Source organism: Hippopotamus amphibius, chromosome 4 (genome assembly GCF_030028045.1).
Source record: "Hippopotamus amphibius kiboko isolate mHipAmp2 chromosome 4, mHipAmp2.hap2, whole genome shotgun sequence".
NCBI classification, from domain to species: Eukaryota; Metazoa; Chordata; class Mammalia; order Artiodactyla; family Hippopotamidae; genus Hippopotamus; species Hippopotamus amphibius.
This window is the reverse complement of record NC_080189.1, coordinates 136,618,266-136,645,906: the sequence shown is the minus strand read 5'-3', so window position 1 is coordinate 136,645,906 and position 27,641 is coordinate 136,618,266. Positions and strand designations below refer to the sequence as shown.

Sequence of the window (27,641 nt, the reverse complement as noted above, 5' to 3'; positions counted from 1 at the left end):
ATGGTGTTCTCAGGATATATGCCTAGTAGTGGGATTGCTGCATCATATGAAAATTCTATTTTCAGTTTTTTAAGGAATCTTCCTAGTGTTCTCCATTGTGGCTGTATCCATTTATATTCCCACCATCAGCGCAAGAGGATTCCCTTTTCTCCACATCCTCTCTAGCATATATTGTTTGTCGATTTTCTGATGATGCCCATTCTAACTGATGTGAGCTGATATCTCGTAGATTTGATTTGCATTTCTCTACTAATTAGTGATGTTGAGCAGCTTTCCATGTGCCTCCGGGCCATCTGTATGTCTTCCTTGGAGAAATGCCTATTTAGGTCTTCTGCCCATTTATTGATTGGGTTGTTTATATTTTTGATATTCAGCTGCATGAACTGTTTATATAAATCAACTTCATCTATTGATTTGTTTGCAAATATTTTCTCCCAGTTTTTGAGGGTTGCATTTTTTCTTGTTTATGGTTTCCTTTGCTGTGCAAAAGCTTTTAAGTTTCATTAGGTCCCACTTGTTTATTTTTATTTCCATTACTATAGGAGGTGGGTCAAAAAAGGTCTTGTTGTGACTTATGTCAAAGAGTGTTCTTCCTATGTTTTCCTCTAGGAGTTTTATAGTGCCTGTCCTTACATTTAGGTCTTTAATCCATTTTGAGTATATTTTTGTGTGTGGTGTTAGGGAGTGTTCTAATTTCATTATTTTACATATAACTGTCCCATTTTCCCAGCACCACTTATTGACGAGGCTATCTTTTCTCCATCGTATATATCCTTGCCTCCTTTGTCATAGATTAGTTGACCATAGGTGTGTGGGTTTGTCTCTGGACTTCTATCCTGTTGCATTGATCTATATTTCTCTTTTGGTGTCAGTACCATATTGTCTTGATTACTGTAGCTTTGTAGTATAGTCTGAAGTCAGGGATTCTGATTCCTCCAGCTCCTCCAGCTGCTTTGGCTATTATGGACCTTTGTGTCTCCATACAAATTTTAGGAATTTTTGTTCTAGTTCTGTAAAAAATGCTGTTGGTAATTTGACAGGAATTGCATTGAATCTATAGATGGCTTTGGGTCGTATAGTCATTTTCACAATGTTGATTCTTCCAATCCAAGGACATGGTATATTTCTCTATCTGCATCGTCTTTGATTTCTTTCATTAGCGTCTTATAGTTTTCTGAGTACAAGTCTTTTATCGCCTTAGTTAGGTTTATTCCTCAGTATTTTATTCTTTTTTTGCAATGGTGAATGGGATTGTTTCCTTAATTTCTCTTTCTGATCTTTCACTGTTAGTGTATAGAAATGCAAGAGATTTCTGTGTGCTAATTCTGTATCCTGCAACCTTACCAAATTCATTGATTAGTCAAGTAGTTTTCTGGTGGCATCTTTAGGATTTTCTATGTATGGTAACATGTCATCTGCAAACAGTGACAGTTTTTCTTCTTCTTGTCCAATTTGGATTCCTTTGATTTCTTTTTCTTCTCTGATTGCTGCAGCAAGGACTTCCAAATCTATGTTGAATAGTAGTGGCAAGAGTGCACATCCTTGTCTTGTTCGTGATCTTAGAGGGAATGCTTTCAGTTTTTCACCATTGAGAATGATGTTTGCTGTGGGTTTGTTGTATATGGCCTTTATTATGTTCAGGTAGTTTCCCTCTATGCCCACTTTCTGGAGAATTTTTATCATAAATGAGTGTTGAATTTTGTCAAAAGCTTTTTATGCATCTATGAGGTGATGATGTGGTTTTTATCCTTCACTTTCTTAATACGGTGTATCACATTGATTGATTTGTGTATATTGAAGAATCCTTGCATTCCAGGGATAAGCCCCACTTGATCATGGTGTATGATCCTTTTAATGTGTTGTTGGTTCCGTTGGCTAGTATTTTGTTGAGGACTTTTGCATCTAAATTCATCAGTGATATTGGTTTGTAATTTCCTTTTTTCTGTAGTACTTTCATCTGGTTTTCTTATCTGGGTTATGGTGGCCTTGTAGAATGAGTTTGAGGGTATTTCTTCCTCTGAAATTTTTTGAAGAGTTTGAGAAGGATGGATGTTAGCTCTTCTCGAAATGTTTGATAGAATTCACCTGTGAAGACATCTGGTCCTGGACTTTGTTTCTTGGAAGATTTTTAATCACAGTTTCAATTTCATTGCTTGTGATTGGTCTGTTCATATTTTCTGTTTCTTCCTGAATCAGTCTTGGAAGCATATACCTTTCTAAGAATGTGTCCATCTCTTCCAGGTTGTCCATTTTATTGGCATATAGTTGCTTGTAGTAGTCTCTTATGATGCTTTTTGTTTCTGTGGTGTCTGCTGTAACTTCTCCTGTTTCATATCCAATTTTATTGATTTAGTCATCTCTCTCTTTTTGTTGGGAGTCTAGCTAAAGTTTTATCAATTTTGTTTATCTTCTCGAAGAACCAGGTTTTAGTTTTACTGGTTTGCTATTGTTTTCTTTGTTTCTATTTCATTTATTTCGGCTCTGATGTTTATGATTCCTTTCCTTCTACTAACTTTGGGTTTTGTTTCTTCCTCTTTCTCTAGTTTCTTTGGGGGTAAGGTTAGACTTTTTACTTTGGGATTTTTCTTGTTTCTTGAAGTAGGATTGCATTGCTATAATCTTCTCTCTAAGAATTGTTTTTGCTGCATCTGCATCCCATAGATTTTGGATCATTGTGTTTTCATTGTCATTTGTCTCTAGGTATTTTTTGATTTCCTCTTTGATTTCTTCAGTTATCTCTTCGTTTTTTCATAATGTACTGTTTAGCCTCCATGTGTTTGCTTTTTATAGTATTTTTCCCCTGTAATTGATCTCTAATCTCATAGCATTGTGGTTGGAAAAGATGCTTGGTATGATTTCAATTTTCTCAAATTTACCAAGGCTTAATTTGTGACCCAAGATGTGCTCTATCCTGGAGAATGTCTTGTGTGCATTTGAGAAGAACGTGTCATCTGATGTTTTTGGATGGAATGTCCTATAAATATCAATTAAATCCAGCTGGTCTATTGTGTCATTTAAATCTTGTGTTTGCTTACTAATTTTCTGTGTGGATGATCTGTCCGTTGGTGTAAGTGGGGCTTTAAAGTCCCCCACTTTTACTGTGTTATTGTCAATTTCCTCTTTTATAGTTGTAAACATTTGCCTTATGTATTTAGGTGCTCCTATATTGGGTGCATATATATTTATAATTGATATCTCCTCTTCTTGGATTGAACCCTTGATCATTATATAGGGTCCTTTCTTGTCTCTTGCAACATTTTTTATTTTAACGACAATTTTATCTGATATGAGTATTGCTAATCCAGCTTTCTTTTGATTTCCATTTACATAGAATATCTTTTTCCATCCCCTCACTTTCAGTCTGTATGTGTCCCTAGGTCTGAAGTGGGTCTCTTGTAGACAACATATATATGGGTCTTAATTTTATATCCATTCAGCCAGTCTGTGTCTTTTGGTTGGAGCCTTTATTCCATTTACACTCAAGGTAGTTATCGATATGTATGTTCCCATTACCATTTTCTTAATTGTTTGGGGTTTGTATTTGTAGCTCCTTTTCTTCTCTTGTGTTTCCCACTTAGAAAACTTCCTTTAGCACTTATTGTAGGGCTGGTTTGGTGGTGCTGAATTCTCTTAGCTGTTGCTTGTCTGTAAAGCTTTTTATTTCTCCAGGGAATCTGAATGAGATCTTTGTGAATGAGAGCCTTGCTGGGTAGAGTATTCTTGGTTGTAGGTCCTTCCCTTTCATCACTTTAAATATACTGTGCCACTCCCTTCTGGCTTGCCGAGTGTCTGCTGAGAAATCAGCCGTTAACCTGATGGGAGTTCCCTTGTATGTTATTTGTCCTTTTTTCCCTTGTTGCTTTTAATAATTTTTCTTTGTCAGTTTGACTACTATGTGTCTTGGTGTGTTTCTTCTTGGGTTTATATTGTCTGGGACTCTCTGCACTTCCTGGACTTGGGTGACTATTTCCTTTCCCATGTTAGGGAAATTTTCGACTATAATCTCTTCCAACATTTTCTTGAGGCTTTTCTCTCTCTCTTCTCCTTCTGGGACCCCTATAATGGGAATGTTGGTGCATTTAATGTTATCCCAGAGGTCTTTTAGGATGTTTTCATTTCTTTTCATTCTCTTTTCTTTATTCTTTTCTGCATCAATGATTTCCACCATTCTGTCTTCCAGGTCATTTATCCATTGTTCTGTCTCAGTTATTCTGCTATTGGCTCCTTCCAGCATATTTTTCATTTCAGTTATTGTGTTGCTTATCTCTGTTTGTTCTTTAATTCTTCTAGGTCTTTGTTAAACTTTTCTTTTATCTTTTCAATCTTTACATCCAGTCTTTCTTTGAAGTCCTGGATCCTCTTCACTATCATTATTCTGAATTCTTTTTCTGGAAGCTTGCCTATCTCCACTTCATTTAGTTGTTTTTCTAAGATTGAATCTTGTTCCTTCATCAGTACAAAGTCCTCTACCTTTTCATTTTATCTATCTTTCTGTGGCTGTGGTTTTTGTTCCACAGGCTGCAGGATTATAGTTCTTCTTGATACTGCTGTTTGCCCTCTGGTGGATGAGGCTATGTAAGAGGCTTGTGTGCATGCTTCCTGATGGGAGGGACTGGTGGTGGGTAGGACTGGGTGTTGCTCTGGTGGGCAGAGCTCAGTAAAACTTTAATCTGCTTGTCTGCTGATGCCTGTGGCTGGCTGAGTTCCCACTCTTTTGGCAGTTTGGCCTGATTCTACCCAGCACTGAGGCTTACAGGTTCTATGACAGGGTTAATGGTGGACTCCGGGAGGGCTCATGCCAATAAGCACTTCCCAGAATCACTGCTGCCAGCATCCCCAACCCTGTGGTGAGCCAAAGCCATCCCCCACCTCTGCAGGTGACCCTCCAACACGCAGGTAGGTCTGGGTCAGTTTCCTGTGGGCTCACTGCTACTTGCCCCTGGGTCCTAGTGTGCACACTCCTTTTTGTGTGTGCCCTCCTAGAGTGGAGTCTCTGTTTCTCCCAATTCTGTGGAAGTCCTGCAATCAAATCCCAATGGCCTGCAAAGTCTGATTCTTTGGGGATTCCTCTTCCCATTGCTGGACCAACAGGTGGGGAAGCCTGACATGGGCTCAGAACCCACACTACAGTGGCTGGACTTCTGTGGAATAACTATTCCCCAGGTTGTGAGTCACCCACCCAGTGGTTATGGGATTTGATTTTATCACTACTGTACCCCTCCTACCATCTCATTGTGGCTTTTCCTTTCTCTTTGGATGTGGGGTGTCGGAGGACTCTTTCTTTCTTTTTCTTTCTTTCTTTCATGACAGAAAAGGATTCTTTCTTTCTTGCATTCTTTCTTTCATGAGAAAGGAGGATTCTTTCTTTTACTTCCTTCCTCCCTTCCTTCTTTCTTCCTTCCTTCCTTCCTTCTTTCTTTCTTTCTTCCAGCCGTGGAATCTTTATTTCAGAGAAGAATTCTTTCTTTCTTTCTCTCTTTCTGGGGTGAATCTTCCTGAGATATTTCATCAGTTCTGTCTCCCAATGTAGAAATTTATGGCTGGTGCATCACTTTGATCAGGCAGTGAAGGTGTCTTATACTCTGTCCCCCAATAATTGCCTCTGACCTCTGTTCACAAGTCTATCCCACCTCACCTGCGCCTTCTTCTTCGTTTCCAGCTAGCCAGGACCTAAACCCTCTTCTCTGGGCCTGGTTTAAATGCCCACCTGCCCCAGGTTCTGCCCTTTCTCTGCTACCTGTGCACAGACCACTTGCCCATCTCACTGATGCATTTGCTGTTATCTGTCTCCCCACTGAAATCCATGAGGATGATGGTCACACTGATTCTGGAATAGACCCTGGCATATAGTGGGTGTTTTGAAAACACTGAAAAAAATGTCCCAGAGGAGAAATTCAGTCCAAGGATTGACACACAGTGTGTACAGTGGGCTTCTGCCAACATTTCCTGCCTCATTTTTTCCACCTCTGAAGGGCAGAGGGCTCACTGCTACCTGCTGATGGTGCAGTATGAATAAGGGGCCAAGGGATGTCGCCCCACTCCCAAGTGGGCTGCTGGGAAGAGCGTGGTGCATTTGCACAGAGACAGGGTAGTGGTAGGGGTGAAGAAAATCAGTAACTTGATCCATGGGGGTACCCAGAATCTGTCTGGGTGGGAATGTCCTGTCCTTGCTCAGAGAGACCACTTAAAGCTGAGCCCAGTTTTAAGAGTCTTCATGGGATAAAGGATTTTGATGCCTCAGGACTGGACAGATTCACCAAGGAAGTTGGTATAGATGCAGAAGTGAACCCTGGAGCACCAGGGTGAAGAGGGAGCTAAAGAGGAGTCAGGGAGGGAGCCACTGGTGCAGTGGGAGGACAGCCCAGGAGAGTGGGGGTGGGGACACCCACTCTGGATGCTGCCAGGGGTAACAACTCTGGCCCAAACAATAGAGTGGCACTGTGATAATTTTGGGCATGTCTGCAGCTAAGGCTACCCCTGGAAGCTGAACCTCTGGAATTGCCATTCCCCCTGTGAATGGGTCCGGTGGTCCCCCTTCAGAGCATTGTGCCAGGAACACAGAGTGGCCGACAGCAAGCACAGGGTCCATGGGAGCTTCTTTCCTCTTATGAGGGCAAGCCTGGGCCCTTCAGGTGGTGCCCACAAGGCATGTGTGCTCACCTTGCCCTCTGGTCAGCATCTCGCATCCTCCCACCTGTGGCCCTGTCTGTTGAGTCTGTATCCCCATGGCTGGCTGGCCCTTCCCTTGGTTCCAGGATCAGGGAATGTAGGATCAATCATCAGGCCTTCCTGAGGTCTCAGGCTGCAGGGGGGGAGGAAGTGACCCCTGCCTTGTGAGTGGATGAACCCCTGGAGTTAGCCCCTCTGCACACTCACCTGCATCCTTGCTGGTCTCCAGGTTCCAGCCATGCCAAGCCTCAGAGTACACCCTGAAGAGGTAGAAATGGAGCCCTCAGTTCCTGGACCATCCCCTTGGACCCCCAGAACCCAGGCCTGTGTGAGTGATGCTCCTACTGTGACCCACCCTGCATCTGCACTTCATGGTCCCCTGTGCTGTGGTGATGCTGAGCCCAGAGCCACACCCGCCCCTCACCATCAGCAGCCAGGTACTAGGCATGAGTTCCCACAGATGCCCTTGTTCTGGGGAGACTTTGTCCACATCACCCTGCACTTACCTCTGGAGGTGTCCATGTCACCATTAGGGGCAGAGTACTTTGTGGGCTTGAGGAACCAAGGCTGGAGGGCAGAGAGGAAATTGACCTGGCACCTGGCTTCCCTGGTGCCCTGAGTGGGACACTGGTTTCCTCACCTGACACAGTGGGGTGTGACATGATGGTCACCAGCTGAGCCCTGCCTAACTTACTCATCAGGCTGGTGGTTGTCCCTGCCCTCAGGTCTCTGCCCTAATCCAGGTCTTGGCCCTGTTCCCTCCTGGCTGCATTCACAATGCCCAGCTGCTCCGATCCCCATCAGATACCAGAGAGTCCTTCCTGGAGACCCCTCACTAACTCGCCTCTTCTGTGAACTTCTCAGCAGTGATCATCATGGTTATTCATTGTTAGTTTTCCTTACTGGGAATCTGATGGTGGCTGTTTTACAAGAAGACACTCTTAACTATGTGGGACCTAGTATCACACACAGGACATCTGGGCAGAGTACCCTGGTCAGACCCTGTGTGGCCAAGGAAGGTTGGGCTAAAGGCAAAGTTGGCTCAAGGCAGTTATGGGTGTGTTGGAGGAAGAAGGTGGCTGGCTAGAGGATGAGAAATATGACAGAGCCAAAGCAGTGGCCCTGAGGGGCAAGGCTGCTGCCAGGTGGCCAAAGGTGTGCCAGGCAGAGAATGGTGAGTTAGGCCAGGGATCTTGCTCCAGGAAAAAAAAAAAAAAACAGGTTGATGGTAGCTATGTTTTAATAGCTGCTACAGAGCAAAATGGTACAGTAGGCAGCTCCAAAACCCCCTTCCTCCACATAAACTATTAAAAAGAAAAATGAAAACAAAAACAAAACCACAAGTAGAGGCTACCAGGACCAACTGTCAGAAATCTAGAAAACAGTCATGTTTACAGCAACCAAGCAAATGCTGAGTCAAGAAAAAGGCAACTTAAAAAGGAAGGCTTTACAGACAATCCCTGGTTCAGCAGTATATCAAACGTGAGCAGCCTGTGTTCCCGATGTGGGGCCTGGTCCCTGGTTCCAGAGGGAGCAGAGAACTTATTCAAATGTTATTTGTTCTTATCTGTGTGGGATTGGATAAAGAATCAATGCAAAGTATTTGTCTCTGTGTTGCCTAAGTTACAACTTCCTCAGCAGAAAAGTGGTGGGCTCAAAAACATTGAAAGGTGAACTAAAATCCCACAGCTACTTGGGACATCACTTAACAGTAGAGCTGACCTCCGAAAGACTAGGAGGGAAAGTTGGAGAAATGAGGGCATTCATAAGCACTCGTATGTCAGGGAATTTAGAAAGCCAAGTACATGCCCAGGATAGGATGTATACTCATAAAAGACCTCTGAAGATTGTAGCATCACGTGTAGCTGATCTCCAAGATCAGTGAAAGTAGGAAGGCATGGCAGAGTAATAAATAATGTTTGTTTCCCAGCAGATCCAACGCACAACGGCTGGGAGAGGTATATTATCTTTATTTTACTGTTAGTGTTCAAGGAGCACTTCTTCCAAACAGTAGCTAAACACAAGCTAAAGAAACAGAAACCTTGGGGACCACATGTGACAAGGAATGCAGTCTTTGCAAAAGTGGTTTGAAAGGTAACTAAAAGAACAGATGACTGTAGCCTCCAACGATTCAGAATAGCAAACCCTGGAGGCAGAAGAGACTGATTTAACAGACTTATCACAGTAAATATTTTTCACAAAGAATACAAATAAGCAGGGAAATATGGCTGGCCCATTCAAAGGAAAAACTTTCATTGGCAGAAGTGTCCCTGAAGAAGCACAGATACTTGACCAACTGTAAATCAGATGTCTTCAATGTACTCAAAGATCTGACAGGAACCATGGACAGAGAACTAAAACCTATGTATGAACAAAATGAGAAGATCAGTAGAGATAATTATGAATATACAATTTATATTTTATTTATTATAAAAAGAAACAGAGTCGAAGTCATAGAGCTGGGACTTCCTTGGCAGTCCAGTGGTTAAGACTCCATGCTTCCACTGCAGATTGGGGAATTAAGATTCCACATGCCACATGGTGCAGCCAAAAATAAAATAGAACAAAATATAAAATGAAATAAAACAAAAAAAAATTCCTACATGTGGGAATTACAACAACTGAAATGAAAACTGTGCTGGAGGGTTTCAACAGCAGATTTGAGCAGGCAGTAGAATCAGTGAACTTGAAGATAGACAATTGAAACCCTCCAGTCTGAGGAGCAGAAAGAAAAAATGTTGAAGAAAAGTGAACAGAGCCTAACAAACTCATGGGATCCCATCCAGGGAAGCAATACACACATGGGAGGCCAAGAAAGAGGGGAGAGAGGGAAAGGGGCAAAAAGAAGATTTGAATAATGGCCAGAACATCTTAAGTTTCATGAAAGACATGAACATACATGCCCAAAAACCTCAGCAAACTCCAACTAAGACCGATTCAAAGAGATCCACACCCAGACTCATTCTAATCAAAGTGTCCAAGATTAAATCTTGAAAACAACAACAGAGAAACAACCCACCTTGTATAAGAAATTCTCAATAAAGTTAACAGCCAGTTTCTCATCAGAACTCTTGGAGGTTGGAAGGCAGTGGGATGACATATTTATACTGCTGGGAGAAAGAAACTGTCAACTAAGAGTTCTACATCTGACAGACTTACCTTTCAGAGTGAAGGCAAAGTTAAGATATTCTTGAATAAACAGAAGCTGACTATGTTTCTTACCAATAGAACTGCCCTGTAAGACGTGTCTGAGGCAGTCTTACAGGTTACAATAAAATGATATAAGACAGAAACTCAAAGCCATACAAAGAACTAAAGATCTCTGGTAAAAATTAACCACATAGATAAGGGTAAGAGCTAGTATTATTGTGTTTTTGGTTTATAAACCCACTCTTTATTTCTTATATGATTTAAAAGACAAATGCATAAAAATAAGCATAAACCTCTACTATTGAACATACAACATATAAAGATACATTTGTGACAGCAACCTCATAAAGGTGGGAACATATTCGTGTAGAAGCAGAGTTTTGTATGCTATTGTGGCTAAGTTGGTAACAGTTCAAACTCAATGGCTTTATTCTGGGGATTTAATGTACAGCATGGTGACTATACTTAATAACGTATACTTGGAAATTGCTAAGAGAATAGATCTTAAAAGTTCTCATCACACACACACACACACACACACACACACACACACACATACTAGTAACTATGTGAGGTGATGGATGTGCTAACTAACCTTATGGACATCATCATTTTGCATATATACATGTATCAGATCATCCTATTTTACACCGTAAACTTACATGATGTTATATGGCAATTACGTTTCAATAAAGCTGGGCAGGGAGAACTAAACTAGATTGTTTTAGGATGTTAGGATATTAATTATAAGCCCCGTGATACCACAAAGAGAACATCTTTAAAATATACATAAAAGAAATTTTAAAAATCAAAATTGTACAATACAAAAAAATAAACACAAAAGAAGACTGTAAAAGAACAAAGGAGGGACACAAAAAGGTCCAAGATACTGAAAATAAAAGATTCAAAAAGCAAAGTGGCAGAAGTAAGTCCTTCCTTATTGGTAATTACTTTAAATGCTAATGATTTAAATCTTGTCAACAGGCAGATATTGACACAACAAAGTTTAAAAAGCATGATTCAACTACATGCTATCTACAGGAGGCTTACTTTAGGTCCAAAGAAATAATTAAGCTTAAAATGAAAGGTGAGAAAAATACGTTCCATGCAAATAGTTAACAAAGAGCTGGGGTGAGTGTAGTAATAGCGGACAAAGTAAACTAAGTCAGAAACTGTTATAAGAGAAAAGGAGGACATTGTATTTGATAAAGGGGTCAATTAACAAAACAAGACAGAGCAGTGATAAATGTAAACACCAAAAGAGAACCACAAAATATATGGAGCGAACACAGATTTGAAGGGAGAAATAGATACGTCTACAATAGTTGGAGACTTCAATACCTCACTTCCAAAAGTCACTAAAAACATTGAAACAGAAGTTCAGTAATTCAATAGGGAAAGTGAACAACACTATAAACTAACTAGACCTAATAGACACAGATATGCAAGGGAGCAGATACAGACTCTTCTCAAGTGCATATGGAACATTCTCGAACATAGACCATATGTTAGACGACAAGACTAGTCTCAATAAATGTTGGAATAATGTAAAGTATCATCTGCAACCACTAACTGCAGGAAAACTGGAAAATTCACATATATGTAGAAATAAAACCACACAGTCTTAACCAATTGGTCAAAGAAGAAATCACAAGGGAAGTTAGAACATACCTACAGACAAATGAAAACAAAATCACAAACTAACAAAACTTACAGGATGGAGGTGAAGCAATACCAAAGAGGAAACTTATAACAGTAAAGGCCTAGATCTTAAATCAGTAACCTAACTTTATGTCTTAAGGGTCTACAAGAAGAGCAAACAACCCAAAGCTGGCAGAAGGAAGGAATTAATAAGCATTTGAGCAGAAATAGAGAATGGACAAACAATAGAGAATCAAGGAAATTAAAAGTTGTTTTTTTTGAAATGATCAACAAAATTGACAAACCTTTAAAATGACCAAGAAAAAAGAAGACACAAATAACACAAATCAAATGAAATGGGGTGGGGACATTACTACTAACCTTCCAAAAGCAAAAAGGAGTTTAAAAAAAAAGTTGCATACCAACAAATTAGGTAACCTACTTTGAAAGAGATAAATTCCTAAGAAAAGATAAACTACTAGGAATGACTCAAGAATAGGCAGAAAATCTGAAGAGACTTATAACAATTAAAGTTTGAATCAGGAACTTTAAAAACTAACAAATATCCAGGACAAAATGGCTTCACTGGTAAACTCTACCAAACACTTAAAGGATTAATACTAAGTTTTCTCAAAATTTTCCAAACTATACAAGAGAAAGGAAAATCAAATAAAGACATCACAGGACAAGAAAATTATATATGAAGACATTTTATGGCTATATATGAAAAACCCTCAACAAAATGCTAGCAAAATGAAATCAACAGGGCATTAAAAGTATTATATCCTGTGACCAAGTAGGATGGATCCCAGGAATACAAGAGTGGTTCAACATAAGAACAAATCTGTGTCATTTACCACATTAATGGAATAAAAGAGGAAAGCTCTAATCATCTCAATTGATGCCAAAAAATGTATTTGACAAAACCAAATACATTTTCACAGCAGAAACACTGAGAGACCTCAATGCAAGGCAACATCCTCAACACAATAAAGGGCATTCATGAGAAACCCACAGCTAATATTATATACATTAGTGAAAGATTAAAGGCTTTTCCCCCAAAGACTAGGAAAATATACCAGCTTTCACCTCTGCTATTCAGCATTGTACTGGGAGTTCTCACCAGAGCAGTCAGGCAAGAAAAAGAAGTAAAAGGCGTTCAAGTTGGGAAGGAAGAAATAAAACTACCTCTATGTGCATAAGACATGATCCTGTATATAGAATATCCCAAAGAATCCACTAAAAAGCTATTAGAGCTAATAAATGAATTCAGCAAAGTTTAGGGTACAACACAGAAAATCAGTTGTGTTTCTGTACATCAACAATGAGCAATCTGAAGTGAAAATGAAAACAAGTCATTGATGATAGCATCAAAAGGAAAAAAATATGCAAATAAATTTCACCAAGTGGGTGAAAGATGTGTTGGCTGAGAACTGCAAAGCATTGCCAAAAGAAATGGAAGGACACCTAAATAATTGAAAAGACATCCCATGTGCATGGATTGGACTGAATAGTGTTATGATGTCAGTGCTATCCAGAGCAAGATAAGATTCAATACAATCCCTATCAAAATTCCAACGGCCCTTTGCAGAAATGGAAAAGTTGTTCCTTAAATTAATATGGAATTCAAGGTGCCCCAAGTAACAAAAAGAAGCTTGAAAAAAAACAAAGTCAGAGAACTCACTTTTCCCAGTTTCAAAACTTACTACAAAATTGCAGTAAGCACAACAATTTGGTACTGACATAGGATAAACATACAGATCAATGAAATAGAATTGAGAGTCTAGAAATAAGCCCATACATCTGAGGCCAAATGATTTTCATCCAGTGTGTCAAGACCATTCAGTGAAGAGAGAGAATGCTGTTAAATAAATGGTGTTGGGACAAGTGGGTTTCCACATGCAAAAGAATGAACTTGGCCCCCTACCTCATGCCATATGCAAAAATTAAGTCAGAATCCTCCAACAGCCAAAGAAGAACTTGAAGTCATAAAATCATTAGAAGAAAATGTTACATTTTCATAACGATGGGTTTGGCAGGGGATTCTTACATAGGACACCGAGAGCTTGAACAGCAAAAGAAAAAGGTAAATTGGACATCATCAAAATTAAAGACTTCGGGCATGAAAGGACATGACGAAAAAAGTGGAAAGACATCCTACCAAACGGGAAAAAATCCTTGTAGATTGTCTACCTGGTAAAGGTGTAGTACCCAGAATATATAAAGAACTCTTCCAACTCAACAACAAAAGACAAACAAGCCACTTTTTAAAAGAGCAAGGGACTCGAATAAACATTTCTCCAAAAAAAAATATACAAATGACCAACAAGCAAATGAAAAGATGCTCAAATTCACCAGTGACTTGAGAAATGAAATCAAAACCCCAGTAAGATTACCACATCACACCCACGAGGATGGCTGTCATAATAAAGTAAATAATTCACTCGAGCTTTCAAGGATGTGGAGATACTGGAACCCTCATACATTGCTGGTGGGAATGTAAAGTGGTCCAGCTACTGTGAATTACAGTTTGGCAGTTCTTCAAAAGTTTAAACATAGCATTACTGTGTGACCCAGCAATTCCACTGCTAGGTACATGCCCAAACAATTCAAGGCAGATACCCAAACAAGTACATATACACCATGTTCATAGCACTATTCACAATAGCCAAGAAGTGTCAACAGCCCAGGTGTCCATCAGGGGATGAATGCACAAACTGAATGTGTTACCTCTGTATTGTGGGATATTATTTAGCCATAAAAGGGAGTGAAGCCCCCTTCTTACACCTGCTGCAGTGTGACTGAACCTGCAGAAATATTGGGTTCAGAGAAAGAATCCAGACATCAAAAGTCCCATATCCTATGATTACACTCATACAGACAAATCCATGGAGACAAAATGCAGATTGGCAGTTACCAGGAGCTGGGGACCAGGAGACATGGACCTAAACGAATGCAGAGGGGCTTTGGGCTGATGGAAATGTCTTGGAACAAGATAAAGATTCTGATTGCACAACATACTGTAAATGTACTCAATGCCACGGAATTGTGAATTTCACCTCAATAAACTATGAAGTAAAATGAAAACAGATCCCCCTTGAGAGACGGGAAACTAATAGAGTCCCCACCCGAGGGTGTGGGGTCACTTGGGGTCTGTGTGGCAGATGGCAGGGTGAACACTGGTGAGTCACTGCCGTGGCCCTCGGCAGCCACAGCCACACATGGAGCTCATGGGCATGGCTTGGGCAGGAGTACTTTTTCACAAACCTGGAAGCAACTAATCATAAAGGTCTTTAGTGCTTTCTCTCAGAAAATCAAACAGGTTTGCTGTGTGCTGGAAGGGCTCAGAGTCTTCACCCTTTCCTCCGGTTGGTGTCACACTTGTGGGGGCAGCACAGACACTGCAAACAAGTGCATTTGTCTTCAAATCTTTTCCTTCTCCATGAAAGCCAATTTTTTTTAAAAAAGATTTTTCTTAAGGGAGGCCGTATTTCTGACTTTATATTTCTTTGCAAAATGGGAACTTTCATTACTTTTTCCAATAGTTCTTATGTTGCAGAGAAGAATTTTATCCAGTTTAGCTAAACAAAAGTGCCCTCTCATCATGCTCTCCTGCAGGACTCACTCTTGTTTCCTTCAGTAAAATCCTTTAGGATTCCAGTAAAATCCTTCCAGGTCAACATTCGCTCTGGCCCCAAAACCAGTTCCCATTGCCGCCACCTCGTGAGCCACACCAGTGACCTTGTCTCAATCAGGGGTCAGCAAGCCCTGGCCCACAGGCCAGATCCAGGTAGCCAGTCATTTATGGCCTTCAAGCAAAGAATGGTTCAGAGCATTTTTTATACACTTATTTATTTATTTATTTGGATGTGTTGGGTCTTCACTGCTGCACACGGGCTTTCTGTAGTTGTGGCGAGTGGGAGCTACTCTTCGTTGTGGTGCATGGGCTTATTGCGGTGGCCTTTCTTGTTGCAGAGTATAGGCTCCAGGAGCATGGGCTTCAGTAGCTGCAAAACATGGGCTCAATAGTTGTGGCTCATGGGCTCTACAGCACAGGCTCAATATTTGTGGTGCACAGACTTAGTTGCTCCGTGGCATGTGGTATCTTCCTAGGGCAGGGCTCGAACCCATTTCCCCTGCATTGGCAGGCAGATTCTTACCCACTGCGCCACCTATTAAGTCCAGGGGTTTTAAAGTATTGTACCAAAACAGACCACAGGACAGAGACCATGCAGCCACAAAGCCCAAGATGGGTCCTCTGTGACTCTTTATGGGAAAGCTCCATCCCTTCTCCACATGCAACCAGGAGAGGGTGGGGTCTCCCTGGGTCAGTCTTAGGGTGCAGCAGGGAAGTAGTGAGCCTTGGGCCATCCTGTCCACAGCTTGGTCTCCTGCAGTGACCTCCCTGTCTGTCCTTGCAGCCCTCACTGTGTCTCCACCCCTCCCCTGTCACTCCTGGGAGATCAGCAACATGTGGACCCTCCCACACGTGGCCCAGTGCTAGGCCTCTGGGAGAAGATAGTTGCCCAGGTGCAGTGTGTGATGACACACCTGCTTGAGGAGAGGCATGGTGCCTGCATCTCTGTGCTGGGCACGTGGCCGAGCTCCAAGGAGGGGTCCTGGCACAGACTCTCTGCAGGGGTTTCTAGCTGAGCTGTGAGTCAGGTGACCAGAATGCAAACTGTCACCACCAGACACCTAGGAGTGGCAGGCAGACAGGCTGAGCATATGGCCAGGCTGGGTCTGAATTGAGATCCAAGGAAAACATAAGCCTCCAGTTGAGGCAGGGAGACAGAATGCTGTTGTGGTGGTAGATTCTAGAAGGTCCAGGTGGGGAGGGGCAGTCATCCTGAACTGAGAGGGTGGTCAGAGGGCAGCAGGCTGAAAGAGGCTGGAGGTAGGAAGGGGTGTCCTTCACCCACCCACTCAACATCACTGGGTGGCCACAGGCCTGTGACTGAGCCCTGTTGGGGGCAGTGGTCAGAGAAGTCCACTCCTGTGAGGTGTTTGAGCCAAGACAGAGGAAGGGAAGGAGGGAGCGTGAGGACCATTGGGAGGGCAGACTCTAAGGTGAGCGGGTCCTTCCTGCTCAGGAGCAGCAGGAGCAATGGGGGAGGATGTGGAAGTGCTCTTGTTCCCAGGCTGCAGTGGGTGGGAGGGGAAGGAGAGAGACCAGGCAAGCTGCTCCCCATCCAGACAGGAGCAAAGGACAGAGTGGCCTGGGTGTCTCCGTTAGAGCAAGAGAGAGATCCAAGCAGCAGAGTTTTCTTGTCCTTCAGGTGTGAAAAGGGGGAGCCTCCCAGGATGACAAGCAGCCTTGGGCACAGCTGTGTCACAGAGGATGGATGTGGCAGTTGGACCCTGGTACCAGCTAACAGGGTGCAGTCCCAGTGCAGGTTTTGAGAGGTACAGGTGGCTTTGGCAGGATGGGGCACAGTCTTGGAAGGCTTCTCTGTTGAATGGGACAGAATCTGACATTCCAGAGTCATCATCATGCAGTCAGAGGCATTTCTGCGTCCCTGAAAGGAATGGGCCCTGCTGGCCTGGGCCATCCCCCAATGGGTGATGCCAGTGGTGAACACCAAGAAAATGAAAGCTGGGCCCAAGCAACTGCCTCCAGGCTTGTGCATCTGGAACAGGAGATGGCTACAATGTCGAACAGCATAATGTGCAGTGAGCCACAGGAGGGTGAGCACCTGGGTTTGGGACACACTCCAAGGTAAAGCCAGCAGGACCTACTGACAGCCTGCTGTGGGTGGGGGAAGGACAGCTTAGAGGCTGTCTTGATTCAGACCAGGATTTTCACCAGATGTAGTAGGGAGACTGCAGATGCTTTTCTGAGATGTGGGGCTGGGGGGCAGATGTGGGTTGGTTTTCAGTTTCTATGCAAAACTGGTTCCCAGTTCTGCCAGCCCCCCCACAGTTCCCTCAAAAAACTGGGGCCACCATCCCCAGTGTGTCCCACACTCCCAGACTTGTCTGTATTTCCCTGTTTCCTGTTTGTCATTTCAGATTGAGACACCAAGACTGAAGGCAAGGAGTTTCTTCAGAAGGAAGAAGTTTCTGAGGATCTGGAATCACAGGCAGTAATATCAGAAAACTACGCTAATGAAGTTTCCCAGGAGCTTGAGCTTGGAGAACTCAGTGATGGTGCATTAGAAAGAGAAAGGGGGGCCCCTGAGGATGAGAGACAGGTGCAGTCCCCCTATCTGGAGGGGGACTTCACACCAGTGCAAGTGCTTCTCAGGAGCCCCTCAGGACAGAAAGAGGTGGACTGTGACGATGTTGAGGGAAGCTTCTGTCTGAGCCCAAGCCCAGTGGCGTGTCAGGGACCCCCTGTGGAACAGAGGCCACATTCGTATGACATATATGGCCAGAGCTTCCCATGCAGTGTGGACCTGACCAGCTCTGAGGGCCTTCATGTAGCCAAAAGCCCATTCATATGCAATGACTGTGGGAGAACTTTCCAAAGAAGCCCCAGTCTTCAGCACCAGACAGCACACACTGGACAGAAGTCTTTCCCAGGCAAGCGTGGAAGCCCCTTCAGAACACACTCAGACCTCCTCAGGCACCAGCTGACCCACTGCAGAGATAAGCCGCACATGTGTACGTAGGGTGGAATGGTCTTCAGCCAGAACTCCACCCTTAAAAAGCACCAGAAATGCCATGGGAGCGAGAAGTCCTATGAATGCAGTGAGTGTGGGAAGGCCTTCAGGTGGAGTTCCAACCACATCAGACATGAGGGTCCGCAAAGGGAAGAGGCCTAATGCATATATTGAGTGTGGCAAACCCTTCAGCTGGGTGTGCAAACTCATTAATCATCACAGGGTCCATGGGGGGTGGGGGGCCCTACAAGTGATGTGATTGGGAAAGCCTTCAGCTACAGCTCCATGCTCAGAAAGCAACAGATCATCCACAAGGGGGAGAAGTCAGAAGCGTTAAGCATCTGTGGGAAGGCCTTCAGCAATAGATTAACACTTATCGAGCATCAGGGCATGCAAACGGGCAAGCCCCATGAGTGTCACGAGTGTGGGAAGACCTTTGGTTGCACCTCCAGCCTCATCCTGCACCACTGAGTTCACCCTAGAGAGAAGCCCAGTGAGTGCACCGAGTGTGGGAAAACCTGCAGCTAGACCTCAACTCTCATTCAGAACCAGAACATCCATATGGGTTGAAATCCCACTAGCGTAGCCAGTGGGGGAAAAACTTTAACTGGAGCACCAATCTAACCCACCACCAGAAAGTCCACACTGGAGAGAAGCCCTACACCTGTGTCCAGGGCTGGAAGGATTTCAGCCAGAGCTTGCACCTCATCCAGCACCAGATACTTCACACTGGGGAGAAGCCCTACACATGCACCCAGTGGGGAAGGAGTTCATTCAGAGCTCACACATCATCCAGCACCAGAAAGTAAACACTGGGGAGAAGCCCTACACTTGCATTGAGTACAGGAAGGGCTTCAGCCAGAGCTCGCACCTCATGCAGCACCAGAATGTCCAAGCTGGGGAGAAGTCCTACATGTGGGTCAAGCAAAGAAAGGGCTTCAGCAAGAGCTTGCACCTCCTCCAGCACCAAAAGTCCACACTGGGGAGAAGCCCTATATGCGTGTTAAGTGAAGAAAGGGCTTCAGCCAGAGCTCGCCTCTCATCTACCACCAGAACATCCACTGTGGGCAGAAGCCAAACATGTGTGTTGAGTGTGGGAAGGGCTTCAGCCGTAGCTCACATCTCATCCAGCACCAGAAAATCCACAATGGGAGGAAGCACTACCCATTCAGCCATTGTGGAAAGGGCTTCAGCCAGAGCTCAAAACTCATCCAGAACAAGAAAGCCCACATTGGGAAGTAGGCCTACACATGTATCAAGTGTGGGAAGGACTTCAGTCAGAACTCACACCTCATCCAGCACCAGAAAGTCCTACTGTGGCGAAGTCTTCCTCATGCATCCAGAATGGGAATGGCTTCAGGCACACCTCACACCTCATCCAGCACCAGAAAGACCACACTGGGGAGAAGTCTTACACATTGAGCGCAGGAAGGGCTTCAGCCAGAGCTCGCACCACATCCAGCACCAAAAACTCCACACTGGGGAGAAGCCCTACATGTCCATCAAATGTGGGAAAGCTTTCAGCCCAAGATCACCCTCATCCAGCACCAGAAATTCAACCTTGGGGAGAAGCCACACATGTCTGCCAAGTGTGGGAAAGGCTTCAGAAAGAACTCATTCCTCATCCAGCAACAGATAGGCCACACTGGGGAGAAGCCCTCCATGTGTGTCGAGAGAGGGATGGGTTTCAACCAAAGGCCACACCTCATCAAGCACCAGAAAATCCAAACTGGGGAGCAGCCCTACTCATGCATCCAGTGTGGGAAGGGCTTCAGCCAGAGATCACACATCATCCAGTACCAGAATGTCCACACTAGGGAGAAGACTGATACATGAATTCATTGTGAGAAGGTGTTCAGTCAGAGCTCACCCCTCATTCAACACCAGAAAGTAAACACTGGGGAGAAGGCCTACATATGCATCAAGTGCAGGAAGGGCTTCAATGAGTGGTCACACCTCACCCAGTAGCACAAATTCCACACTGGGGAGAAGCTCTATATGAGCATCCCTTGTGGGAAGACCTTCAGCAAGAGATCACACGTCATCCAGCAACAGAAAGTCCACACTGAGGAGAAGCCCTACACATGCAATGAGTGTGGGAAGGACTTCAGACACAGATCACACCTCATCTGGCACCAGAAGCTCCACACTGGGGAGAAGGCCTACCTATGTGTTGAGTACTGGATAGGCTTGAGGCAGAGCTTGCAGTCCATCCAGCACCAAAAATCCACAGTGGGGTGAAACCCTACACTTGCATACAATGTGGGAAGGGCTTCAGCTAGAGCTCCAACCTTATCCCACACCAGGAAGTCCACACTGGGAAGAAGCCTAACATATGCATCGAGTGTAGGAAGGGCTTCTGCCAGAGCTCGCACCTCATCCAGCACCAGAAAGTCCACACTGGAGAGAAGCTTTACATGTGCATCAAGTTCAGAAAATCCTTCAGACAGGGTTAACATCTTATCCAGTATCAGATCGTCCACACCAGGCAGAAGCCCTACATGAGAGTGGGGTGTGGAATGGGTTTCAGCCAGAGATCACACCTCATCCAGCACCAGAAAGTCCACACTGGGAAGAAGCCCAACATATGCATCGGATGCGGGAAGGGCTTCAGTCCGAGCTCACATCTCATCAAGCACCAGTATGCCCACATTGGGGAGATGTCCTACATGTGTGTAGAGTGGTGGAATAGCTTCAGCCAGAGCTCACACCTCATCCAGGACCAGAAACTCCTTACTGGGGAGAAACCTAACATGTGCGATGAGTGTGAAAAGGACTTCAGCCAGAGATCCCACCCCATCCAGCACCAGGAGGTCCACACTGTGGTGAAGGCCTACACATGCATCGAGAGTAGAATGGGGTTCCAGCAGAGATCACAGCTCATGCAGCAACAAAAATCCACACTGGGGTGAAACTATACATGTGTGTAAAGCGTGGGAAGGGCTTCAGCCTGAGCTCACACCTTATCCTGCACCAAAAAGTCCACACTGGGGAGAAGCCCTAACATGCATCCAGTGTGGGAAAAGCTTCAGACACAGCTCACACCTCATCCAGCACCAGAACATCCACACTGGGGAGAAGGCCTATATATGTGTCAAGTGCTGCATGTGCTTCTGGCAAAGCTAGATCATCCAGCAACATAGATCTATGCTGGGGTAAAACTCTACACGTGCGTAGAGTGTGGGTAGGGCTTCAGGAAGAACTCACACATCATTCAAAACCAGAATGTCCACACTGGGGAGAAGCCCTACTTCTGCATCCAGTATGGGAAGGACAACAGCCAGAGCTCACACTTCATCCAGTAACACAAAATCCACACTGGGGAGAGGCCCTCACTGTGAGTTGAATGCAGGAAAGCATTATGCCAGAGTTCACACCTCACTCAGTGCCAGAAATCTACACTGGGGAGAAGCCTTACATGTGTGTCCAGTGCGGCAAGGGCTTCAGCCAGAACTCACATCTAATCCAGTACCAGATCATCCACAGCAGGGAGAAGCCCTACATGTGCATTGAGCATGGGACTGGATTCAGCCAGTGCTCACACCTCATCCAGCTCCAGAAAATGCAGAACACCCCTACATGTGCTTTGAGTGGGGAAAGGCCTTGTGCCAGAGCTTGCACCTCATCCAGCACCACAACGTCTGCATTGGTGAGAAGCACTACATGTGCTTCAAGTTTGAGAAGAGCTTCAGCCAAAGCTCAAATCTCATCCAGCACCAGAAAGTCCACACTGGGCAGTAGCCATACAAATGCATTGAGTGCAGGAAGACCTTCTTCTAGAGCTCGAACCTCATCCATCAACAGAAGCCCCACACTGAGGAGAATCCCTACAAGGTGCGTCCAGTTTGGAAAAGCTTTCAGCCAGAGTTCCCACCTCATCCAGCATGAGAAAGTCCACAATGGGGAGGAGTCCTAGACCAGGTCGAGTGTGGGAAAGCCTTCAGCCAGAGCTCACAATTCATCCAGTACCAGAAAGTCCTCACCTGGGAGAAGCCCTGCATGAGAGTCAAGTGTGGGATAGGCTTCACAGAGCTTTCACCTCATCCAGCACCAGAAGGTCCACAATGGGGAGAAGTGTTATACCAGACCAAGTGTGGAAAATCCTTCATCCAGAGCTCACAAGTCATACAGCAACAGATATTGCACACCAGAGAGAACAAAGGTGCATTGAGTGTGGGAAGGCCTTCAGCCAGAGATCACACCTCTTCTGGCACCAGAAAGTGAACACTGGGGAGAAACCCTAAATGTGCATTGAGTGTGGGAAGGGCTTCAGGCAGAGCTCTCCCCTCATCCAGCACCGGAAACTGCACACTGGGGAGAAGCACTACATGTGTGTGCAGTATGTGAAGGGCTTCAGGCATAGCTCACATCACATACAGCCGTAGATCATCCACACCAGCAGAAGCCCCTTGCAGGGCAGTGCATGGGGCAACTTCTTCAACTAGACATCGCACCTCATTAACCACCAGAAATTTCACAGTGGAGAGAAGGCCTACACATGTGTCAAGTGCAGGAAAGCCTTCAGCAAGAGCTCACACCTCATCCAGCAAGAGATCGTCCACACAGTGGAGAAGCCCTACATGTGCATCATGTGTGGGAAGGGCTTCAGCCAGAGATCTCACCTCATTCCACACCAGAAGTTCCACAATGGGAAGAAGGCCTGCATGTGCATAAGTGGTGGAAGGCCTTCAGGAAATCTCGCACCTATCAAGTACCGTATCCTCCCCAACGGTGAGAAGTCCTCCATGTGTGTCGAGTGTTGGAAGGGCTTTATCCAGAGCCCCAACCTCATCCAGCAGAAGAAATTCCACACTGGGGAGAATTCCTACACCTGGTCGAGTGTGAGAAAGCCTTCAGCGAGAGCTTACAACTCATCGAATACCAGATAGTCTTCACTGGGGAGAAGCCCTACATGTGAGACAAGTGTGGGAAAGGCTTCAGACAAAGCTCACATCATATCCAGCACCAGAAAATCCAAACTGGGTAGAAGCCCTACACGTGCACCCAGTGTGGGAAGGCCTTCAGCCAGAGAACCCACCTGGTCCAGAACCATTAACTCCATACTGGGGAGACGCCCTACTTGTGAGTTGAGTGCAGGAAGGCATTAAGCCAGAACTCACACCTCATCCAGCACCAGATATCCACACTGGGGAGAAACCCTACATGTGTGCACTGTGGCAAGGGCTTCAGCCAGAGCTCACACCTCATCCATCTCCAGAAAATGCACACTGTAGAACAGTCCTAAATGTGAGTCAAGTTCAGGAATGGCTCAGCAAGAGCTTGCACCTCATCCAGCACCAGAAGGTCCACACTGTGGAAAAGAACTACATGTGTGTTGAGTGTGGGAAAGGCCTTAGCCAGCGTTCACACCTCATCCAGTACCAGAAAGTCCACACTGGGGAGTTACTCTAAACATGCGTCGTGTGCAGGGAGGACTTCATCCAGAGCTTGCATGTTCTCCAACATCTGAAAGGCCACACTGGAGAGAAGTGCAACACCTGGTCGAGTGCTGGAAAGCCTTCAGCCAGAGATGACAGCTCATCCAGCACCTAAACATTCACACTGCGTTAAAGTAACACACGTGCATTGGTTGCGGGAATGGCTTCAGCCAGAGGTCACACCTCATCCAGCACCAGAAATTCCACACTGGGGAGAAGCCCTACATGTGTATCGAGTGTCTGAAGAACTTCAGCCACAGCTGGCAGCTCATCCAGCACCAGAAACCCCACACTGTGGAGAAGCCCTACTCGTGCATCCAGTTCAGGAAGGGCTTCAGCAAGATCTCGAACCTCATCCAGCAACAGATTGTCCACACTGGCAAGAAGCCCTATCAGTGCAGTGTGTGTGGGAAGTGCTTCTGCCAGAGATCACACCTCATCCATCCCCAAATCATCCAGGCCTGGGAGAGGCCCTATCAGCACAGTGAGTGTGGGAAGACCTTCAGCCAGAGCTGGTCCTCATTCAGCACCAGAGGGTCCACACTTGGGTTAAGACCTACAACTGCATGGCTTGTGGGAAAGCCTTCAGACAGGCTCCCTTCCCGATTCTTCTGCCATTACTCCTGCCTCATGAGACCTCATTTATTTCTGGTTTGTTTGTCCATTTGGTTATCAGACTGCTGTATCTGTTATAAAGGAAAAGATCATAGAGGCTGGGTACTTATGAGTAGAGTTTAGTACTGTAATGGAACATCCCCAAGGAAGTAAACTCTCATTCAGTCTGAAACCACAGTACTTCTGTTTGGTCACTAGCCATAGGACTGATTTATTTGTCAATGGCTGTAGTTGCCATTCTGTTTACATAAAGTCAAGGCGAGAGTTTTTCAGGCCAGTTTCTGGTTGCCCTAACCTCCACCAGAGGTGTTGCATGCTCATTACCACCAACTCCTCACTGCCTTCCTCCCATCCCATAACAGGACTCGAGATGCCCCTGCTGCCCCCTTTCCTACAGTCTGAGGTCATGTACTCTGCTGGGATTCAGGCCCCTGTGGCCCCACTCAGGGCTGCAGCCCAATGACAGGTGAGGTTCCTTCCCAAGCTCCAGTCCTGGCCGCATCCACAGAGACTCCCAGGGTATTTTTTCCCAGGTTCATCACTGGACATTATGTCCATCACCAGACATTCACGGGGCACCTACTTGCCCCTAGGAGGTGGGCAGTGGCTCCCTACTCCCTAAGCAGAAAGAACTTGTCCCAGAAGCATCACCTGTGCCAGCAGGGAGGTCTTGACATGGGAGTGTCATAGAATGGGTGGCTGGGGGGCACCTTCTGCACTGTTGCAGGAGGAAAGGAAGTGATGGGCAGATACCATCAACTTTGGAGTTACAGCTGGAAGCTAAGGCTTTGGCTCCTTTGTTCAAGGAAGTAAAAGCAAGGCTAGCAGCTGCAGATGCAGAGAGAGAGGTGGTGTGAGATTTGTGAAGAACAGAGTGTGGAAGGTTTGACTCAGATGCACGTGTGAGTCCCCTGGCCTTGGGCAATTCAGCTGCTGCCTGCAAGGCAACACTCTGAGGGATGCAGCTTGGATGGCAGCCCATCCCTGCCATGCTACAGACCTCTTGGTTTCTGTCTGTCAGGCAGCTCCTCTGGTTGCATGTTCCTCCCCATCCAGTCTGGATTCAATGACTCCTTTTTTCAGTAATTACATGCTGGACATTTCCTCTGTGCCTTTCAGTGGGGGATGGAGTAGGAGACAAGACAAACAAGAATCACTGCCATCAGGGAGTTTGCATTCCAGGGGGGAGAGAAAATTGCCTGAGGGTGACAACTGCTATGACAAAAAGCAAAGCAGAAAATGGGGTCTTGGTGTTTTGAGGGGCTCAGTGTTAAGTGGGGGAAGAGAAGGCCTCATTGAAACGTGTAGGTTACAACCTGCAGCAAGTGAGTGACCCAGGAAGGTGGGATAGGGCTAGGCTTAGCACCTGGGGGCCAGAAGCGCAGTGACAAAGGGAGGACAGACACGTGAGGTCTCAGATGGGCCCCACAGACCTGTGGCTTCTACTGTGGGTGGAACAGCGAGGTGCAGAGGGCTTTGACCTGATGTGCATCTCAGCAAGATCGTCTGCTGTGTGGAGAAGAGGCTGGAGGGGCAAGTGTGTGCTCCTCTCTCTGTCAGTACCTTCTCCACTCCTTTTCCCCTTTCCCAGCTTCCACACCACTGGGGGACTCAGAGACCAAGGCACAGGTGGCCAACACTGCCACCTCTGGGAGACAAAAGATCTGGTCTGTAGGAAGGAGCTCCTCTGCTCCCTTGGCCCTGTGGGCAGCTGGGAACAATTAACCTTATTTCATGCTGTCGGCTGCCTGAGAAATTCTGATTTCAGGAAGTCACATTTTCAAAGAGGAGTGGTCTTGAAAAGCAAATTTCTGTCAACCACAGCCTGACTGAAGTCCTCTAACTTTCACAGTGTCTTTGGAAGTGTGTTCCTTAGGGAACAAGGAATGAATCTATGGGATCCATAGATAGTCATTGAACTCATTCCCAGGTGGCTGGAGCCTGGCCGCAGCCCTAAGGAGTGGCTCTGAAGGCAATAGGAGGCCCTTTTCATCCATTTTTTTAAATCTAGGTGGATTAATTACTTTCCTCAAAAAACTTATTTCAATAACTGTGTTTGTATGGTAGGGAAACAGAAACTGGTAAGCGGCCCTGTATAGTGCTCCCCAAATCTCTCAGGATGCCCACCCTTCCTGCTGGTGTTGTCCATGGGCCCTTGCCCTCCTTGCCCTGTCTACTACTGGTGTCTCAGGACTGAATTTTTTAAAAGGGCTGAAATCACCCAAGACAACTGGTGCCCATCTGGACTCCCCCTCCAGTTTCTGCAAATCCGAATTGCCATGGGTGCTCTGTGGGTGGTTCTGGCTACTGCAGAGGCAATCAGCATCCCTGACCACCCCATCAAGGGGCCGGGGGTCACCAGTGAGTGCATCACTAGGTAGCAGCCAGCAGAATCACATGCCACACACACATGTGCGCCTGGGACAATTTAACTTTTTAAATTTAAAATCAACATCATTCTAGAAAATACAAATGTTGAAAAGAGGGGAGAAAAGGGAATCCTCTTACACTGCTGGTGGAAATGTAAATTGATATAGCCACTTTGGAGAACAGTATGGAGGTTCCTTAAAAAACTAAAAATAGAACTACCATATGACCCAGCAATCCTGCTACTGAGCGTATACTCAGAGAAAACTGTAATTCAAAAAGATACATGCACCCCAATGTTCACTGCAGCACTATTTACAATAACCAGGACATAGAAGCAACTTAAATGTCCATCAACAGAGGAATGGATAAAGAAGATGTGGTACATATATACGATGGAATATTAGCCATAAAATGGAATGAAATTGGGTCATTTGTAGAGACATGATAGACCTTGACACTGTCATGTAGAGTGAAGTAAGTCGGAGAAAAATATCATATATTAACACATATATGTGAAATCTAGAAAAATGGTATAGATGAACTGATTTACAAAGGAGGAATAGAGACACAGACACAGAGAATAAACTATGAGTACCAATGGGGACAGGGAGGTGGGATGGGATTTTGGGAGATGGGACATTGGGATTGACATATATACACTTTTGATACTATGTATAAAATAGATAACTAATGAGAACAAACAGTATAGCACAGGGAACTCTACTCAATGCTCTGTGGTGACCTAAATGGGAGGGGATATATGTTTTTGGCTGATTCAATTTTCTATACAGCAGAAACACAACATTGTAAAGCAGCTGTACTCCAATTCAGAAATTTTTTTTAAAAAAAGGAAAGGGAGAAAGATATCACACGAGTCCACCACTTAACTTATTCTTTAGGCACAACGCTACAGGGCTGAGGCGTGGTCTGAGCAAGAAGCAGAAACACTGTCCAGAGAGCTACGTGGACTCCACATGGTGGGACAATCAGGAAGTTTCAAGTAGACAACATAGTGATTCATGATTGTTGAAAGTTATACTCCATTTATAGTTATTGTAAAATATTAGCTGTATTCCTGATGTTGTACAATAGCTCCTTGGAGATTATTTTATACCTAATGGTTTGCACCTCTTACTTCCTTACCCCTATACTG

At 45.0% G+C, this 27,641-nt stretch overlaps 1 pseudogene; it reads left to right on the top strand.

Annotated features, from left to right (window-relative positions):
* Positions 1-19,307, top strand: part of LOC130851953 (GDNF family receptor alpha-2-like) — a 95,990-nt pseudogene extending 76,683 nt beyond the window's left edge.
* The last annotated feature ends 8,334 nt before the right edge of the window (positions 19,308-27,641 follow it).